This window comes from Danio rerio, chromosome 15 (assembly GCF_052040795.2).
Source record: "Danio rerio strain M-AB ecotype USA chromosome 15, GRCz13ab, whole genome shotgun sequence".
Lineage (NCBI taxonomy): Eukaryota > Metazoa > Chordata > Actinopteri > Cypriniformes > Danionidae > Danio > Danio rerio.
Window position 1 is genome coordinate 49361977 of NC_141035.1, and position 17642 is coordinate 49379618.

The 17642-nt window shown below is 38.2% G+C and overlaps 1 long non-coding RNA gene across 1 annotated transcript in view; it reads left to right on the forward strand.

The window, feature by feature from the left end:
* Positions 1-16914, forward strand: part of LOC141377940 (uncharacterized) — an 82291-nt gene extending 65377 nt beyond the window's left edge. Inside the window, exons 2-3 of the long non-coding RNA XR_015509989.1 lie at positions 15203-15313; positions 16399-16914. This is a non-coding gene — a long non-coding RNA (uncharacterized LOC141377940). The remainder of the gene's footprint in view (positions 1-15202; positions 15314-16398) is intronic.
* The last annotated feature ends 728 nt before the right edge of the window (positions 16915-17642 follow it).

The following is a 17642-nucleotide window of genomic DNA, read 5'->3' on the forward strand; positions in this document are numbered from 1 at the left end:
GGGTGGACATTGATCCAAAGTACAGCCAAGGAGACTCTCAGGTGCTTTCAGAGAAAGAAAATTAAGCTGTAGAATGGCCCAGCCAATCACCTGACTCCAATCCAATAGAGAATAAAGGTCAGATTTGATAGACGAGACCCACAGAATTATCAAGATTTTGACACTCTGTTGAAGTCTGTGAGAAACTCGGCACTAAAAAAGTTTTTAGATTTGGTTGGATGGATGGATGGATGGAACAAAATAATGATTGATGGATGAATGGATGAATGGAACAACAATGAATGAATGAATCCAAAATAATGATGTATGGATGGATGGATGGATAGCGGGATGGATGGATAGTGGGATACGTATATTTGTTTATAAACATGAATGAATGAATGAATGAGGATGGATGAATGGAACAAAAATGAATGAATGAATGAATAAATAAATAAATAAATAAATAAGGCAAGGCAAGGCAAGTTTATTTATATAGCACATTTCATACACAATGGCAATTCAAAGTGCTTTACATAAACAAGAATAAAAGAAACAAGTAAAATAAAAGTAAAAACAAATAATAAAAATGCATAAAAACAAAACAAAACATAAAAACAGGTAAAATGTGATATGAAAGAATGAAGAAGAAGAGAAAAACATGATAGTGCAATCTGTCGGACGCAGCACAGGGCTCATTCAGTAAAGGCACAGCTAAACAGATGTGTTTTCAGTCTTGATTTGAATGTGCCTAATGTTGGAGCACATCTGATCATTTCTGGAAGCTGATTCCAGCAGCGAGGGGCATAGTGGCTAAAAGCCGATTCACCCTGCTTTGACTGAACTCTTGGAACTTCTAGTTTATATGATCCTAAAGATCTGAGTGATCTGTTAGGTTTGTATTCAGTGAGCATATCTGTAATGTATTTAGGTCCTAGGCCATTTAGTGATTTATAGACCAGTAATAATACTTTAAAATCTATTCTGAATGTAACTGGCAGCCAGTGTAAAGACCTGAGGACAGGTGTGATGTGCTCTGATTTTCTGGTTCTGGTTAGAATTCTGGCTGCAGCGTTCTGGATGAGCTGCAACTGTCTGACTGTCTTTTTAGGAAGACCAGTGAGGAGTCCATTACAGTAATCCACCCTGCTGCTGATAAAAGCATGAACAAGTTTTTCTAAATCTTCACTAGAAACAAAGCATCTGATTCTTGCTATGTTTTTGAGATGATAGTATGCTGATTTACTGACTGCTTTGACATGACTGTTGAAACTCAGATCTGACTCCAGAGTCACACCAAGATTCTTGACCTTATTTTTTGTCGTTTGACCTTTAGTGCCAAGGTACGCATTTACCTTGAGAACCTCATCTTTGTTTCCAAACACAATAATTTCAGTTTTCTCTTTGTTTAACTGAAGAAAGTTTTGGCACATCCAATTGCTCATTTCATCAATGCATTGGCAGAGGGTGTCAATGGGGCTGTAGTCATTAGGCACTAAGGCTAGGTAGATCTGAGTGTCATCAGCATAGCTGTGGTAGGAGATTTGGTTCTTTCTCATTATTTGGCTTAGAGGGAGCATGTAAAGGTTGAACAGGAGAGGTGCCAGAATCGAGCCTTGTGGGACTCCACACGTCATGGGTGTCCACCTCGACCTATGGTCACCTATACTGACATGGTAACCTCTCCCTTCAAGGTAAGATCTAAACCATTTGAGGACCGTGCCAGACAACCCAACCCAGTTTTCCAGCCTATCCAGAAGTATGCTGTGATCGACAGTGTCAAATGCAGCACTGAGATCCAACAATACCAGCACTGTTATTTTACCTGAATCTGTATTTAGGCGTATATCATTGATTATCTTTATAAGAGCGCTCTCTGTACTGTGATGTGCTCTGAACCCCGATTGAAAATTGTCTAAACACCCCCTGAAGTTTAAGAACTTGTTAACCTGGTTAAAAACAACTTTTTCAATGATTTTGCCAATGAAAGGGAGATTTGAGATTGGCCTGTAATTGCTCAATAGGGTGTTATCCAGGTTGCTCTTCTTCAAGAGGGGTTTAACAACTGCAGTTCTAAGTGAGGTTGGAAAAATCCCTGATAGAAGTGAAGCATTTACCACTTTTAGAAGATCCATTTCTAAACAGGTAAACACCGTTTTGAAGAATGATGTGGGAAGCGTGTCAAGACTGCAGGTTGATGTTTTCATAACTTGCACAGTCTCTTCTAAGATTTTACCGTTAATTGCCATGAAATCAGACATAATGTCTGATTTCTTAAGTTGTGGTTGAGCTTGTTTGATATCGACACAACTTGGCTGATTGGATGAGCTGATTGCCTTTCTGATATTATTAATCTTATCAGTGAAGAAATGAGCAAACTCATTACATTTGCTTTCAGAGAGGAGCTCACTTGGAATCTGACTGGGGGGGTTTGTGAGTCTCTCTATCGTTGCAAAGAGTGTGCGAGCATTATTTAAGTTGCTGTTTATAAGGCTTGAAAAGAAAGTCTGTCTAGCAGTGTTTAGTTCCATATTAAAGGCATGAAGACTGTCTTTATAGATGTTATAATGGACTACTAGTTTCGTCTTTCTCCACATACGCTCAGCTTTTCTGCACTGTCTTTTCATCATTTGTACTTTCGGTGACCTTGTCCAAGATCCCTTTTGCCTGCCAGTCATCTTCTTGACTTTAACAGGAGCGATGTCATTTATGACATTCTCAATTTTAGAATTGAACAAATCAAGGAGAGAATCAACAGAATCTGCAGATATACTTGGTGCCAGCGATATGGCTTTCATAAACTGCTCACTGGTGTTCTCATTTATGCATCTCTTTCTGACAGAGACAGATCTGTCTTTAATAGCTGGAGTGATCAATATATCAAAAAAGATACAGAAATGATCAGATAGTGCCACATCCTTAACAACAGTCGATGAAATGTGTAAACCCTTAGTTATAAGTAGATCAAGAGTGTGTCCACGATTGTGTGTGGGTCCTTGAACATGCTGAGTCAGATCAAAAGTGTTAAAAACAGTCATCAGTTCTTTTACAGCATTGATTTCTGGATTATCAATGTGAATATTAAAATCCCCAGCAATACTAAAATAATCATATTCAGATGTTACTATTGATAAAAGCTCTGTAAAATCATCAATAAAAGCTGGAGAATATTTTGGAGGTCTGTAGATAATGATTAGTAAGATGCGTGGAGCACCTTTTAGTGCTATACTCAGATATTCAAAAGACAAATAGTCACCAAATGACACTTGTTTACATTCATACACATCTTTAAACAGGGCAGCGATGCCTCCACCTCTCCTATTAGCTCTGCAAACACTCAAAAAGTCAAAGTTTAAAGGAGCTGCTTCATTCAGAACTGCTGCGCTACAACTGTCATCTAGCCAAGTTTCAGTTAAAAGCATAAAATCAAGGCAATTTGTGTTGATAAAATCATTGACTAAAAGTGACTTATTATTGAGTGATCTGATGTTTAAAAGCGCTAACTTAACAGTTTTAGCTGTTTTTTCTATAGTAGTCTCAGATCTACATTTAATAGACACCAGATTTGAATGATTTGCTTTACGGCCTGATGAAGTCTTTGATTTTCTGTCACTTAACACAACACATATCTGCTTAGAGAAAGCTACAGACACACTGGGTTCCTGCTTGTTCTGAAAACATTTGATAAAGACACTGTTATCTAAGCAGGCCCCCGACACACATCAGTGACAGCTCTTGTGTTCACCAGCTGAAGATGGGGCGTTGTTGTTTGGGCCCTGGCGGTGTGATCGGAGGGCTCTTCCAGGTGGGCTCATAGGTGGTTGTGGAGCAGGCCGCTTTTTGGTTGGTAACTGGGGGCTTGCGGCAATGGAGTGTGAAAGTTTAGTTCCAGCACACACCAGTTCCTCCATCTTTTTTGAAAAACCCAAGAGTGGTGAACATTGTGACAATGAGAACGTGTCCGGTGACAGAGGCTGTGCATCTGGAGATTCTGTCTGCAGAAATATGTTTTCCTGAGAATCATTTTTGAGTGACGAGACTTGATGCTGTTCTGATGCGTCACAGTCTGCCTGTGTTGAGCAGAGGGCAACTGATAGTGTCTCTATCAACATTGGGTGTTTTGGCTGCGTGGCATTATCACTGTCCTTGGGTGATTCGTCAGCCACAAGTCCACTCAGGAGCTGATTTGAAGTCCTGTGGTCATCCGGACATTTGCTAGGTGTGTGTTTGCAGTTCAGTTCAGTGGCATACACAGCTGATGGATGATTGAGGGAGAAAAAAATATTGTCCTTTAGCACCTTTGCACCAAGTTTGTTTGGATGAAGGCCATCTGATGTAAACAGCTGTCTTTGGTTCCAGAAGAGATTGAAGTTGTCGATGAAATTCAGTCCTTTCTTGTTACATGTTTTCTGTAGCCATACATTTAGACCAAGAAGCCGTGAAAACATATTTGTCCCTCTTGCAGGGAGTGGTCCACTTATGAACGGCTGAACCTTCAATCTTTCAGCTGTTTCCAAGAGCTCACAGAAATCTTTCTTGAGCAGTTCTGACTGTTCTTTCCGAATATCATTCTTCCCCACATGGATGATAATCCGTTTTGCCGTCTTGTGCTTTTTCAGAATTTCCTCAAGCTCTTTGTTTACATCAGAAACTGTTGCATGAGGAAAGCAGTATGTCATTGTAGATCTGCTCCTGAAATTCTTGATTATTGAATCTCCTACGACTAGTGTTCTTATCTCAGGTGCGATCGGAGCAGAATGCCGGTGTCTAGTCGGCCTTGAGCCTCTGTTCCATGCAGAATTAGTTGCTGGATCATGCGATCTCTGTCTGACTACATTTGGGGATTCTTCACCCATATTACTCAAAACTTCATATCTGTTCTGAAGCTGTATTTGAGTCCGAGCTGTATTTGGGGTAGAAGACGCTAATGCGGCAGCGTATGATCTGACCCCACGAGTACCCTTTGGTCTCGCACCTTGTTTATGCCAATGCTCATTTTCAACAGTTCTTTTCTGTTTTTCTGTGCTCAAAACAGTAGCAGGAACAGATTTATGGGACTCACCGGCTGTGTGCTGAGAGAATCCACAATGAAGCTGAAGTTCTGGTCGGATCGCAAGCAACTTCATTTCAAGAACTGCAATCTTTTGTAGAAGTTTGTGGCAGTTTGTACAGCAGTGAGAATCTGAATTAATCCGATCCAGAGGCATTTTCACAGCCGTGTCTTCCCGTCTCCGGAATGTAAGCAGCTGATAGCTGGTAGCGGGAGGATTGTTTAGACGGTAATTCCTTTCTTGTTAGTAAAGCTATATTCCAGAAAGTTTGTAGAATCGATGCTGATCTTCAAGCCGTGTTGTTTGAGCACTGTGCTGATAGGCTCAAGTTAAAATTAGGGTATAAGATATAAAAGCAAGAGTGCGAAGAGCGGAGCAGTGGGCAAAGACGTCCGAACAGTAGCAAAGCAGGAAGTAATTTCTAAATGAATCCAAAATAATGATAGATGGATGGTTGGAACAAAAGAAAGGATAATGGATGGAACAAAAAAGACTGGATGGATGGAAGGATGGATGCATGGATGGATGGATGGAACAAAAGAATGATGGATGGATGGACAGATGGATGGATGGCACAAAATGATACATGGATGACAAATGGATGGAACAGAATAAAGATGGATGAATGGATGGATGGAACAAATGATACATGGATGGTGGATGGATGAAACAAAATAATGATGGATGGATAGCTGGATGAGTGGATTGCTATAAATGCTCATGTTGTTGTGTGCATGTACTTGAGTTTTTAAAGGTACAGTTTATATACTGTATCTGAATGTTTGTTTTAAAGGGCAACATTGTATTACAAATAGTATATAAATATATTTATACATACAAGAGTTGCTGTGCTGTGAAGAAAATATTGAACTGTTTATGGAAAGCATCGTCAATGCATCGTGATGCACCAAGATATTGAGTTGAACTGAATCGATAGCATGATATTGGCAAAGTCCAAAAAATGTGTACACTCAAAAGAATTTGTTGGAAAAAAAAGATTTTAATAAACAGGAACAAATAGGAAAACATTAAACACCAAAAAAAATATTGTAGAAATTTTGTAGTTTGTATTTGTTTTTTCTGCAATAATTGGTCACACTTTACAATAAGGTTCATTAGTTAATGTTAATTAGTGTATTTACTAACATGAACGAACAATGAACAATACATTTACTACTGTATTTGTTCATGTTAGTTAACGTTAGTTAATGAAATTACAGTAGTTCATTGTTAGTTTGTTAACTCATGGTGCATTAACTAATGTTAATAAGCATGGACTTGGATGTTAATAATGCATTAGTAAATGTTCAATTATGATTAATAAATGCTGTTCATGTGTTGTTCATGATTAGTTCATGTTAGTAAATGTATTAACTAATGAACTTTAATGTAAAGTGTTACCCAATAATTTATTTGAATATAAATGTATTGGGTTTCTAACGATGTTCTGTCACCAAATTCTTATATTATAGGAGACGGCTGTTTAATAAAAATGTCATGAACTGGAATATAGTGGCTATAGTCACTGAAAAAATGCATAAAATTAATTTTCAAAAAGGGGTGTATTCATTTAAGTTTCATTGAAGTTTCATTTCATTGAAGTTTCACAAACTAATTTTAAGAGGAGCACGTGATATGATTGATCGTGGCTGGCCTCTCATCTGTAATCATTAGTAAGCCCATCGGATCATTCCAAACTCACTAGAAATAGTCTGACATTACTCCATCATCTCCATTTATTTGAACCCCCCCCCCATCCACCCCATAAGCTTTTTTACCAGGGGGAGATCTCGAGAACTACATGATCTCGTACCCCCTTACGTGCTCGCTGACCAGGTGAGATCCCTGGGCTCAATTATCGCCGAGCTGAGGATTCTCTCCCGGGACAGCATGCCAAACCTGCTATTATTATCAAGCAATATCTAAGTGTGAACTCTCGACATGTTGGTCAAAAACCTAACATAAGTTACTTTGCATTCAACTACTGTCACTACTCGCACTTCACTACTGACACATTGACTAGTACTGAGGAATGTCTGACAAACAAATCGCGTTTAATCTCAAAAGCATCTTCATTCATTCATTTTCCTTCGGCTAAGTCTATGTTTCAGATGTCACCACAGTGAAATGAACCACCAACTATTCCAGCATATGTTTTACACAGCGGATACCCTTACAGCTGCAACCCAGTACTGTGAAACATACACACACACACACACACTACAGCCATCATAGTTCAGTCAATTCCTCTATGTGTTTGGACTGTTGAGGAAACCTGGAGGAAACCCACGCCAACTTGGAAAGGAAATGCAAACTCAAATGCAACGCGGGGAGGCGATCACAAATTGAAGAGCAAGGAAGGAAGGTGGGGTGGAGCGACAACGTGGGGAAGCCTTCACAAACTGAGGAGCGATCACAAACCGAAAGCGGCGAGAGCGTCAGGTATAGCCAGAAGTCATTCATTTTCAATGAGAACCGGCGGCGAGGAACAGCGCGGCGCGTCTTCTCCTGTGTGGGCGTTGAGGACAGTTGAAATCAAGTCAACTTTATGGTATGAGCTATGACCGGGCTATGACGCGGTTCGGCGGCAAGCAATCAGAATGAAGTAGTCCACCGCTTGAGAACAGTTCAGAGAACACTTACAGACCTGTGAACTTTGGTTCCAACCACAGTTGTTCCCAAGAGATTGATTATTGCTGTTGCCGGATTTTCAATTATTGAAAATCGCAACGATGTGGGGCCCCCTAATCATGCCCCCCTCCTGTGGGCCCGTCCGCTACGCCACTGCAACTGACCCAGCCGGGACTCAACAAGTGACCATCTTGCTGTGTGGCCACAGTTAACCACTGAGCCACCATGCTGCCAGAAATGCATCTTATTTTTCCCCAATAAAAAAGTCTGTACAGGATACTATTTTATTATTTTTATTGGCATTTACATACTTTCTATTTATAATACCAAGTTTCAAGTAGCGACAATGGAATATTATTCTTTTTAGAATGATTTAGATTTGGTTCATTTTCAATTACACAATGAAATGGCTGAAATATGGGTATAGAGTGCCTTTTGAGTACATTAAAATTTGTAATTGTGACAACATTTGAGTTAATGTGAGGCACAACTGTAGAATAGTATTTAAAGAAAACCTCAAACACACTGCTTCCTTGTGTAATGACATGGGAAAATCAACAAAGCCAGATTACAATTTGCTTAAATACACTGGCAAAAACCTCATGTTTGGAGACATGCCCTGTGGTCTGATGGAGCTAAGATTATACTGTTTGGCCATAATGACCAGTGTTACATTTGGAGGGGAAAGCGCACAAGCCTAGGAACACCATCCCAACTGTGAAGTATGGGGGCGGCAGCATCATGTTGTGGGGCTGTTTTGCTTCAGGAGGGACTGGTCCACTTTACAGCCTCATGAAAGAACATCAAATACTGAAGCAACATCTCAAGGCATCAGCCAGGAAATTAAAACTTGGCCACAAATGGGTCTTCCAAACAGACCATGACCCTAGGCTTACTGGCAAATGAGTTTAAAATGTGCTTTAAGGTCAACAGAGTGAATGTTTTGGAGTGGCCATCACAAAGCCCTGATCTCAATCCTATAGAAAACTTGTGGGCAGAATTGAAAAAGCTTGTGCGAGCAAGAAAATTCTGACTCAGTTACACCAATTCTGTCAGGAGGAATGGACCAAAATTCCTGCAAACTATTGTGAGAAGCTTGTGAAAGGAGACCCTAAACATTCGACCAAAGTTATACTTAAAGCTTAAAAGCAAAGCTAAAAATACCAAGGAAGTATGTGTAAACTTTTAATTGAAATTTTATAAATAATTCTCAAAATTACAAATTTATAATTGTGTATACATTTTAAATAGTTAATTTTAAAATATTTAATATTGAAATATTGAATAAATAATGATTAAATCTTGTTTCCTTTCATTGCAGTTTAGCTCCAAATGTCAGCTATGTACAACGTTGGTTTTACCCTCATCTAACAATAGAGGATCGCTCAGTCAATATTTATCCATAGTATTCGCTGCTTTGTCATTTATATTTAATTGCATTTGTCAGAGGTGAAGCTTTGGTCACTGTTAGTCTAAAAACGTTCTCCTGTATATGAATCGTCACACTTCTGACATAATTTTCAACATTGTTGTAATTTAATTTATAAACCCACTCATGTAAAAGCAACGAGGGCCTTTTTAACTTGTTAATTTTTCAGCTGATTTTGGTAGTACTTTTGGTTCAGGAGTGAAAAAAAGAAACACACCCGGAATTATATTAATTAGTGACTCTTGCCCTCTAACTTGTAGTGGGGAATAATCACAGAAGAACATTAATTTGGATGGGAAACGACCCCTGTATTCCCACAAGGCAGTGTGGGTCACATTGTCTGAATTATGCATAATGTGGTTGACTGTATGGTTGACTTCATATTCCTCATCCCTCAGCAGATTGCTAATGATTTTAATATACTGAAGATGAATTGTTGAGGCCGTTTCGGGACGAGTAGGCCATCAATGAAATGCAAGCTTAACATGCAGCTTTGCTTTAGTTGGTAAATGAAACGTCAATTAAAAAATGACACTGTGAATAATGATGTTTGCATTAGATTTTTTTAAAAATAAGATTCAAGCATTAAAAGTTGCACATTCAGATGAGAAAGGCCCTTTAATAAGTCTATTGAATTGAACACAACTCACTCCTACTTTAACTTTCTCAATGTCTCAGTACAATTATCCCTGAACTGTGCAGTTTGCGTATGATTTTAACTGAATAGTTAAATAAAGTAGGGCTTGTAATGCTTAAATTGGGTAAATAAGTGATTAATTATTGTTAAATTGGCTTCTAATTAAACTTCAATGCAGTTGTGTGTGATAATTGTCTTTATTAGTAGGTGATTGAGTCATTCAATTGATTCATACAAATAGCTGATGCATTCAGAGAAGGAAATAAATTGCATGCTTTATAAATAATATTGTCTCTGACAAATATATCTTACAAACTTATATCCTGAGGTTGTGATTAATGTAAAATAGTCCTCTTTAAAACTAACAACTCTCAATAGTTGTGATAATTGTCTTTATTAGTAGGTGATTGATTCATTTAATTGATGAAACTCAACGAACCGGAAGTTTTCCTCAATTTTTAAAAATTACACCATAAAGATTGTTGCGTTTTATATATATATGCACAATTGCTGACCAACTAAACTTCTCTGACCACATTTCTAGAACTGCTCGATCTTGCAGATTTGCACTCTATAACATCAGAAAGATCCGACCCTTCTTATCTGAACATGCAGCTCAACTCCTTGTTCAAGCTCTTGTTCTCTCCAAACTGGATTACTGCAACTCTCTACACGCTGGGCTCCCAGCTAACTCTATCAAGCCTCTTCACCTGCTCCAGAATGCAGCAGCACGAGTGGTCTTTAATGAACCTAAACGAGCACATGTCACTCCGCTGCTCATTCGTTTGCACTGGCTGCCAGTTGCTGCTCGCATCAAATTCAAAGCTCTGATGTTTGCTTACAAAGCGATTTCTGGCTTTGCTCCTTCTTATCTGCTCTCACTTCTGCAGATGTATGTGCCTCCAGAAACTTGCGTTCTGTGAATGAACGTCGCCTCGTGGTTCCATCTCAAAGAGGGAAGAAATCACTTTCCCGAACGCTCATGTTCAATCTGCCCAGTTGGTGGAATGAACTCCCTAACTGCATCAGAACGGCAGAGTCACTCGCTGTCTTCAAGAAACGACTAAAAACTCAACTATTTAGTTTCCACTATACTTCCTAATCTGTAATTGCCTCTCTGGATATCATACTAACTGTACCCAAAAAAAAAACTATTACTAATACTTTTCTTCTTAGACTTTACAGACCTGAAACTTGCCTACAGCACTTATTCATTGTTGCTCTTATAGTTGTGTAAATTGCTTCCTTGTCCTCATTTGTAAGTTGCTTTGGATAAAAGCGTCTGCTAAATGACTAAATGTAAATGTATGTATGTATGTATATATATATATATATATATATATATATATATATATATATATATATATATATATATATATATATATATATGTATATATAGATTCAAACATCAAAAGTTGAACATTTAGATGAGAAAGGCACTTTAATAGGCGTATTGAACTGAACACAACTCACTCCTACTTTCTCTGTGTAAATATCGTTGAGCTACTGTGCAGTTTGTGTACGATTATAATTGAATTGGGCATTAAAGTAGGGCTTGTAAGTGATACAAATGATTAATTGATTAAATATGTGATCAAATGATGCTAAACAATCTTCTCAATAAACAACAATATAGTTGTTGTGAAAATTGTCTTTATTAGTAGGTAATCGAATCAATCAATTGATTCGTTTAAATAGCTGAGGCATTCAGAGAATGAAATAAATAGCACATTTTATAAATGATATTTTCTCCAAACACAAATCTTATGTACTTATACCCCGAGGTTGTGATTAATTAATGTGAAATAATCCTCTGTAAAACTAAAAAATCTCAATAGTTGTGCTAATTGTCTTTATTAGTGGTTAACTGAATCATTCAATCGATTAGTTCATACTGCTGATTCATTCAGAAATTAAATAAATGGTGCTCTTAATAAATAATATTGTCTCCACACACAAATCTTGTGTACTTAAATCCAGAGGTTGTGATTAATTAACGTGAAATAATCCTCTATAAAATTAAAAACTCTCAATAGTTGTTCTAATTGTCTTTATTAGTAGGTAATTGAATCATTCAATCGATTCATTCAAACTGCTGATTCTTTCAGAAATGAAATAAATGGTGCTCTTAATAAATAAGATTGTCTCCAAATAACAAATGCTTAACGTCAAGCTCTGTTTTAGTGAGTAAATGAAACGTTAATTCAAAAATTGATGCTGTGAATAACGTTGTTGCGTTATTTTAGTATTGTGTTTGCATCATGAATGAAGCTTGACATTTTTCTGCTGCCAACCCTTAAACAGGCGTTCAATAATATGCACTCTTTAGACCCGATTGATCAAGTCATCCTTGAATGAGGTAATCGGTCAAAGAGATTGATTCTCAGAGCAGATATTCAAAATAAACCAATCTGCACGTCTGATTCGAGTCTGCGTGAAAAGCATCGGTTTGAGAGTGATGATGGCAGTGTTTTCTGGCCGTGGTGTTGATGAAGTGTGCCGACAGGTCATATGCATTTCCACATCAGTAAATACTGCACTCAAATATGAATGAGACTCAAATGAGATGTCTGAAAGCCTTCGCCTTGCCATGCCGGTGACCTGTCGTGCACGTCTGGAATTGGTCTTTGAATGGAAAATTGAATTGAAATGAGATTCAAGCATCAAAAGTTGCACATTCAGATGAGAAAGGCACTTTAATAGGGGTATTGATTTGAACACAACTCACTCGTGCTTTAACTTTCTCTCTGTCGCAGAGCAATTATCACTGAACTGTGGGTTGTGGATGATTATAATTGAGTTGCATGTGTAATATAGAGTAGAGCTGTAATCCGGCCCAAAAAAATTAGGCCCGATAGGGCCCGAGCCCGACATGCACATTTTGATTGACAGTTTTATAAAACCCGAAGCCGTTTACACCCGACATTATTCAAATGTGCACATGCACAGAGCTCCTTTTTTCAAGGATGAGTGATTTGTATGTTTTAGCATAATTTATTCGTAACAAACATAGGCTATAGGCAACTTGGAAGTTGGATCAAAGAAATAAAATGAGTCCTCTGTAACATCGGAACATCTCAGCACTCTAAAGCCTGGTTTATACTTCTGCGTCAAGTGACCGGTGTAACCATTGGCGCATGCAACGTGCGCAGCTGTGCATTTATACTTCTGCGCGCTGTCTCTGTTGGTCTGCATTAACACTTCCGAAACGCTAGTTGGCAGTGAGGTGTAAATGTTCCTCTATGTCGAGTTTCTTCGCTGGTCTTTTGCTTTTCCTGCACTTCCGGGATGTACAAGTGACTCAAACTCGCTCATTTTAAGGCAGGAACCGGCGAACGTGCAACAACTTTAACCATGATGTAAACACAAAACAAAACTTTCCATCAGAAGCTCCTTCACGGGACTCCACACTTGTAAACAATCACTCCATCAGGCTCGCACCATTCACGCGGCTCTCAGTCCCGCCCAGACTCGTCAGCGCTACCAAGCCAACCAATCACAGAGCTTGCGCTACGCGTCGTTGCGACGTGTAGTTACATTTTTTGAGAGGTGCACATCAGCGACGCCAACGGCCACGGCGAAGGGCTATGCGTCAGCGCTGTAGCATACGCCGGCGTTTGACGCAGAAATATAAATCAGCCTTAAGGCCCCGTTTACACTAGTGCGTTTTAGTTTAAAACGTATAAGTTTTGCTACGGTTACGCCACCTATCCACACTACTCCGGAGTTTTCGAGCACAACAGAGCGTTTTGGAAACGCTAGAGAGGCCGTTTTCATTCTGAAACGCTGCAGCTCTGTCTCAGTGTGAATGAGGGAAAACGGAGACATCTGAAAACAGAGGCGGGGCTGCTGAGATTCGCTATCTGATTGGGGCTTTTGTGTCATTGCGTATCCTTCCCTTATTCGTCAAGCCCCTATCACATGACTATAACACATGGCTTTAACACTACCAGAAGACAGCAGACCAGCCTTCACTGTGAACAACAACACGGACACAGAAATGGGAGCGTTGTTTGCACTATTGTCTGTTTTAGGCGCCATTGTGCAGTTAAACTCTGCCTTTTTTACTACAGCAGCGGCTCACATTCGCTAGAATGCGCATGCCCGGAGTGCGCGAATGGTCACGTGATATACGTTTTTGGTGGCGTAGTGTGGGCGGAGATATGTTCAGAAACGCTTATGTGGATCGTTTTTGATCTAAAACGCAGTTTTCAAAATTAAAACGCACTAGTGTAAACGGGGCCTAATCATAATCATAATTGAACATTTACTAATGCATTATTAACATCCAAGTCCGTGCTTGTTAACATTAGTTAATGCACCATGAGTTAACATGAACCAACAATGAATTAATGTATTTTCATTAACTAACATTAACTAACATCAACAAACACTGTAGTAAATGTATTGTTCATTGCTTGTTCATGTTAGTAAATGCATTAGTTAACATTAATTAATGAACATTGTAAAGTGTGACCATATATATGTGCACATTTTCTTAAATCAAAAATGTAGATTTATAATATTAATATAATATGAATTGAATCATTTTATTGTGAATGTACAGTGAAACTGATGAATCCATGGTGAGGTAAGTGACGGTATAAAGTACACTGCTGGTCCATTTAAAGAAGTACCCGACTTGTGTCCTCGCGTCCTCGGGAGTTTGTACTTTCAAGTCTGAACTGGCAAGTCTGAACTTCCAAGGACACAAGTCTGAACTTTTGTACTTGGTATTGAGAAACAGCCATAAACAAATGAATAAGCATCTATATTTCAACACTACTGTGTCGGTGGACTAAACGTGCTTGATGGGATGTTTTTCTGTGGACTCTTACCTTTCAAAATTAACCGTGGTGCACAGCAGTTAATGCGTTTGTGTGTTGTTATCATGATGATATGTACACTATATCTAATAAGTGTTTTCTGTACAACTTGCACAAAATTTAGCAAATACATTCTTTGTAAGCTTTCCATTGAAAAACGACTAGCTGCAAAGGCTGCATGAGGGTTGTAGCTTTAAGCTGATGTACAGTGTGTCAAGATTACTCATGTTCATTTTGATGTGATCTCTTCATAAACATTGACATGTGGTAAAACATCCCCCCTGAGTGTCTTCGTCAGGGCGCTGGCTATAGGGTTAAAAAAATGCAAATAAAAAAACTCCAGAAAATAACAACGTATTATCTTTTTAAACTGTTGTATAAAGAAAAATCCATGTCTCATATCCTTTTGTGCCATTCAGTACAGCAGCTCCTGATTTATTGCTTCTGTGATTTTCCTCATGGCTATCATGTGATTTCGGAAATTATGAGACAAAATCCATGAAATGTAATATAGGTCTGAGATGAGAGTGTTAATAATTGAACACATTACTTTTTCATCACTAATAAATGACATCAACACATTAAATCGACACCACTGGAATAATGCAACATCCAGTCTTCTCATTCAATGCTTGTTTTACTACTGAAGGTGTCATCCTCAAACTCCAAATCTACGTCTCTGATCCCTGATTGGCTGCTTTTGCTCATCATCCTGGTGTTGTCGAGATGCTGTTCTACATTTGGAAGAGAAGATTACAAGGTACCAAAATGTTTTAAAGGTTTTTTATTTTACTTAATTTTGTTTGATGTTGGGTGGCGCAGTAGGTAGTGCTGCCGCCTCACAGCAAGAAGGTCGCTGGGTCGCTGGTTCAAGCCTCAGCTCAGTCTGTCTGTCTGTCTGTCTGTCTGTCTCTATCTGTCTGTCTCTGTCTGTCTGTCTCTATCTGTCTGTCTGTCTGTCTGTCTGTCTGTCTGTCTGTCTCTAAATGTCTGTCTGTCTGTCTGTCTGTCAATCTATTTATCTGATGCTTTTATCTATTTTTAAACTAAGTTTTTCGACTTTTAACTGAGATTGTATTAATGTGATGAGATGGCTGGTTTGCATGGACTAGAATCCTAGACTATCATTGTGAAATGAGAAAAAATTGTATTACCTCTTATTAAAAAAGTATTGTTTTTCCAGTTTAACATTTTATTTTGACACTTAGTTATTTCATGTAAATAACTAATAAATGCCGAACTAAAATGTAATGTCCATAAAAATGTACATGTCTAAATTTATTTATATGATAAATGCTATTTATAACATTTGAAACATTAAATATAATCGTTGTAATATTAAAATATAAAAAAAAAGGTTTTTAGTGTGAGAAATTTTGTTTAAACATTGATTTGAATTTAGGATTTTTTAATCTAAAATCTTTTGCAATATTATTTTGTATTTGAAGCTTTTTTTTTTTAACTTTTTTAGAAAATATAACACAACATTTGATCTGCTTTTCCTAACAGAAATCCCATTTCACCTCAATCTTTGGCTTCTGCTGAAATATCGGTCAAAAATGAAACACCTCCGGTTTTAAAAACCGCTTGCAATATTTCTCTCATGCTCTTCACGCTGGGATAATGTTTCACATTAGAGCATAAAACTGTTATTTCATCTTTCCGTGCTCTTTTATGTTCAGTCTTGGAGTGACCTTTACCTTTGACAACACTCGCAGCGCAGTCCGCATAAAAGCACCTTCAGCATTAATCATGGAGGAAAACTGATCCCAGACCAGCAGACGGAGCAGATTCCCTGCAGTTCTGCTGTCATTCACTCAACAGTTTCATCTGTTCTGTCTTCAGGCCAGCGAATACAAGAGAGAGAGAGAGGGATCTGCTTCTTCCGTGTGTGCAGACCGCTGCTATTGAATATTGAGGGATGTGCATCGTGGGAAATAAGAGCAGGACTATAGAGATTGATGGAGGACAGCAGGAAAACCAATAATGAGAGGCAGGAAGACTTCGGTTAGCAGGTCCTTCTGCGTTCCTCATTAACCTGCAAATTACAGCTTTCTGGGATTCAGTTCTGGTGTGAGGATTTAGGCTGCTCTCATTATACCAGTGCACTAACTTAAGTTGACAAAAGAGCAGAGCATTAGAAGTTAGTCACTGACATCATGTTTTACAAATGTGTAGTGTATTCAATACAAGTCTCAATGACATAAGAAGGATTTTCAAGATAAGTGAATAGGGTATATGCCGAGCTAGTGCTGTTCCCATGCTGTCACACTTCTGGTGAGCTGTTATTGTGAACTTTTTTCCATTTTATACGGTTCCTTATACAGCATGGATGTTGTAATGTCATTAAAATACATTCAGTTAAATAAACTTTAGCATTTATTTAGTTGCTCAAGCGTAAAACGAGACAAAAAGCCGTTTACTCGCACGCGCCCGTCAGAATCGGCAGGCTAACGCAGAAGCTCCATTGAATATACTGGGGTAAAATAAATGCTCATATTATAAAGACATGGCGGGGGAAATGTAATTTAATGCAGTGCTTCTTGTACAATCTGAGACCCACTTTAAATCGGATATCACTCAGCTAGTGGAGATCGCTGATTTTTAAAGAAAACAGACCTTAAACGCACTGGATTTTGCATTGGCATTTAATTCGCAGGAAGCGCTTAACCCAGTTACTGGCAAATCAAAAGTCCTATTAGCATGCTTCGGCATATACCCCATTATTTGTGAGTGAGTTTCAAACCAAACATTTTTATAAATATTTCAAGTCAGATCAAATTACATTATTTGAATTATATTGTTTAATAACAACACATACTATTTTATGGGCATATGTAGAAATGTATTTATTTTATTCAACACTACTAACAATACTTGTTGTGAAGTTTACTTTTTTTAGTAACACACTACAATTAGGTTCCAAACCTCTTGTTTGGAGGTATACTTTTTCAGTAAGAAATTATTAAGTGTTATGATATTATATTTTATACGTTCCTCATTAACCTGCAAATTACAGTTGTTAGGGATTCAGTTCTGGTGTCAAGATTGGGCAGAGCCTATTTATTTAGCTTATATTATTTATTTAT